This window comes from Henckelia pumila, unplaced genomic scaffold, assembly GCF_033568475.1.
Source record: "Henckelia pumila isolate YLH828 unplaced genomic scaffold, ASM3356847v2 CTG_525:::fragment_3, whole genome shotgun sequence".
Lineage (NCBI taxonomy): Eukaryota > Viridiplantae > Streptophyta > Magnoliopsida > Lamiales > Gesneriaceae > Henckelia > Henckelia pumila.
This window is the reverse complement of record NW_027331857.1, coordinates 4752580-4756996: the sequence shown is the minus strand read 5'-3', so window position 1 is coordinate 4756996 and position 4417 is coordinate 4752580.

Genomic DNA, 4417 nt, shown 5'->3' with positions numbered 1-4417 from the left:
AAGGAAGGCGGCTTCAAAGCTTGGGAGAAGATTTCTACACTTTTTCTTCTTCTGTTCTTCGTTATTTTTATTTATTGAATTATAATTTCAATTATTGAGTAGTTTGTTTTCAACCAAGACGGCGTGATTGGGCCGAACAAATTCATGTAGAAAACTTTGATGTTTGTTTGGGATTTTTTAGAGTTGATTTTATTTTATTGATTGTCAGATTTATATTTGTCTTGTGAATAGTCTGATCAACTGTTTGCTTGAATGTTAATCAATTCCCAGTCGACAGAAGAGGTTTTGATTTCGATCACTCTGATAATCAACATATTGTAAAATCGACTAGAAATAGAATTCGGTTTCAGTGTGCGGTTTGGGTGCAAACTGAATTTTCACAAATATTTAATGCATTCAAATTTGATTAGAATTACGAAATATTAGTTCATCAATATTTGAATAGGTTTGATTGTTCTAAAAATAGTCCTTTGAGCAAATTAGGAAAATTCCCGTGAATTAATATTAAATCTAAGTCCTGAATCGACTACATGTTACATGATTTGTTCGGTACCTACGTGTGTCTTGGTTGTCTTTGTTTTAATTATTTTTATCTTCAGTTATTTTTATTCGTATTTCTTAAGCAGTTTTTATTTTATTTTCTTATTTTACATTAAATCAAATTGCTTTCTATTATTTTGTCTAGATTAAGTAAAATAATTAATTCTTGAGAATTGACAACAGTCCCTGTGGGATCGATACTTGGACTCTCAGTCCACTTTACTATTACTTGACCTGGTACATTTTCCACTAGATTTATATCACACTGATTTAGCCGGTCAGGTTTTTGGCGCCGTTGCCGGGGACTGTTCAGTTAATATTAGGATAGATTATTTTCTTGAGACTAGACATTTTTTTTCTTGCATTATTTTTTTATTTTTAATTATTAATTATTTTTTTCTCTTTTTCTTGTGAGGTGCTTGGAGATGGATAATCGACAGGTGTTCACAAGGTTTGACCAATAATATTCGGAGCCTTTCTATGCTTCTTGGGGGAGATTCAATGATTTGGCTAACAGGTTTAGATGTCATGATTTTTCGAACTACACTCTAGTTTAAATTTTTTATGGTGGTTTGGATGAGCTAACAAGACGTTGGATAAATTATGGAGCTTTGTCCATTGACAGTCACTTGTTCAGCAGAGATTAAAACAGTGCGATGCACTTGTTAAATGATATGGCATATTTCGACTACCATTGGCATTGTGATCCTTCACTGCAGGGTTGGAGTCACCAATATCCTCCAGATATCGACTCTAAAATTTTTTTGAACCAACCACCGGAGCGTCAAGAAGAGTGTGTATGATATTTTGAGGATTATGTGGCTCAGTTGGAGAATCTTTTGCGGCAACAGACATAGACAAATCAATTCTTAGAAAGTCGTATCAAGTCTTGAAGTCTTTTGGATGAACAGATTGCGCTTCTTAGAGAACCAAAATTTGAGATCTGCCAAGAGAGTGAAGTAACTGAGCCAACGCATGAAGAAATAATTTTTGAAGAATTTTCTTGTGAAGAAGAGCCAATAGTGGAGATAGTGGAGGAGGATACATCCAAGAAGACAGATTTGACCTCATCAATGGTCGTTCCATGTCCACCGTTAAAAGATCCTTTCTTGCCATTGACGCCAACTCCACAGTATTCCATCCTCTATGAGTTTCAGCCAAGATTTGGAGTCTTCTTCCAAAAGAAAAATGTAAAGCCCAAAAATATTAAGTTCTTAATGACGCGATTTAAGATTTAAATTTTGAATAAGAGTGAAAAGATGAATTAAAGAATTTATGGAGGATTGAAATTGAATTAAATCGCTTGTCCGAGGACTAATTTGCAAATATGCCAAAGTTCAGGGACTAAAATGCAAATAAGTCTATATATATCTACTTTTACACGTGGGAATCAGATTGTTTCAGCCCTCAATTCAGAAAGTGGCCGAGAGTTCTGAAAAAATTCCAAAGCCATTTTCGATTCTTTCAACTCCGATAAAAATTGATCTGCCCGATAGAATTTCCGATTGATCGTATATTTGCGATAACAGCTCCGAGTGCTACGTTTTGACGTAAGTTTTATGAAGTTTTACCATGTTTGAATTTTAAGTTGTTGTTATAATTAAGATTTGATTGTATAAATGTGTTCTAGCATATACGACGATAGCATATCTAAGACGGATTGAGAAAAGATCGTCGTTTGGACATGTTTTCGAATTTTGAAAGAATTGTGAGAAATCTGAATTTTCTTGATTGATATGTACGTGTATGTGCTGCATATTTGAGGAGGTTATAGTGTTAAGGTAGTGATGATATTGTTGTTAATGTGTTTGGAATTTCGGTTTCGAACCGTTACGCCGTCGATTTTGATTTTGATTGAACAATCAAGTCTTGTAGTTGTTTCAGATGTGATGAGATTGAAATGGGAATGGAAGCTGATGCTAAGCTATGTTAAATTCATTTCAGAATTGAAGTTAAAGATTATCGAAGTCGAATCGACGAGTTCGAGCTGTTTGAACAAGCAAAGTTGAATCAAGAATTTGATCAACTATCAACGTCGATGAGCAAGCATGAAATGAATAGAAGTTAGATACATTATCAGATTTGATACTAGCAAGTGTGAATATGTCAAAGCTACGGGCGAAAGGTATGATTCGACATTATCCTTGCCAGGTAGAACAACTCGAGAACGTGGTGGTTTTTGAGTTTTCCTAAAATCACATACTTATCTGATTAAGTGCTCTTATGTGATTTATTTGCTATTGTTGCTATGAATGATTATTGAATTGTGTGTTCAAGATTTTTATCACTATTTGTATGATTTAATGCATCAAGATTATGTTGCATTCATCTTGAACCCTACCTTTAAAAGCACAGAGGGCTGATTGGCCTAGAGTGCATATGACGTTTGGAGGGCTGTAGTTGAGTGGCACGGAATGTAGATTTACTTTCAGAGCTAGAAGACTCACTATAGTTGCACCAAAGTCAGGGAAATTGAGATATTTAACGCCACCTCGATTGGGTAAGTTGGTGGTCGGTTAAAGATTTTATTTCTTCGAGATCTCAAGAACTAAGATTTATTGGTATCAGATTTGATAGCCTATTCTTTGAAACATGCATTGCATTTATGCATTAACCTAGAGATTTTTATGGTTTAGAATATGCAGTTATAAATGCTAGAATGTTGTGATATGTCATTCTAGATATGAATGTATTGATATGCTTGAAATGATATTACTTTAGATGAATAGCTATGCTTTAAGGATTTAAGAATGGAGTATATTTCTATGATTACATGTTGTTACATGTTTTGATGATTTAGAATTCTTATAGCATATAGATTCAATATGCTTATATGGTGTATATGCATGTCTTTCATACTGAGATTTATTCTCACCGGAGTTATCCGGATGTTGCTTTGTTTGTATGTGTGCATTGCATCAGGTTTGGGGCATAAGCGAGTCAGATGAGGCTTGGATAGCTCGAGATTGAGAAAGATTAGCATGTGGTGACTTCGGGCTAAGAATAGATTGCTGTCAAATGCATGTTAGAAGGTGTTGGTTTAGTTTGAGCTTTGAAAACTTAGAATTGAGTTTATTGCATTGCACCTTAGAAACATGTATGTGAATATATGATTATTGTTATGTCTATATATGCATGTTTTTATGCTTGGGACATGTAGAGATTAGGTATGCAATTTTTCAGATTTGAAATAGCCCTAGCAACTTTGATCTTTGTTGTAGCCTTTGGTAATTTTTGTAAATTTCTGCACCGACCCTTCTTGGTAGAATGAGTATAACTTTTTATTGAAAATTCCGATTAGGGTTCGGTTGGTGGAATTGGAAAGCTAAGACAAAGATCTACAACTGTTATGTTTATCATTTTTCCAGATTCTGTAAGAAACCCATGCGCGGGCGCACCTGAAGAGAGGCGCGGGCGCGCATGGGGTTCTGAAAAAAAAAACAATTTAGTTCTTTTTGCGACGTGATTTTGCGTCGCCAAATGTATAGTTTTGCGTCGCCAAATGTTCTGGTTAATTTTATTCAAATTGAATTATTATTGTCTAATTAATGATGCTTATTCATTAATTGCCCCTTAAAATGAGATTAGCACCCGAGGTCCCCACAAAAAATTTCAGACCAAGTGTTGTTGGACCGACGAGCTTACAAAGTATATATCACGCCAAGCTTGAGGGCGAAGGAAATCAAGACCCATACATAGAGTCGTATGATTCTTACTATGGGCGGCAGCCGCTCTTTGATGGTTGCTTCTACATAGTCAGGCATTAGATTATAAATTTAGCGCTGACTGGGAGGCAACCCAGTGTTCTTTCCCCTGTTTTTTATTTTATTTTTGGTTTTGGTTTTTTTTATTTAATTTTTACTTCTTTCCCATTCTA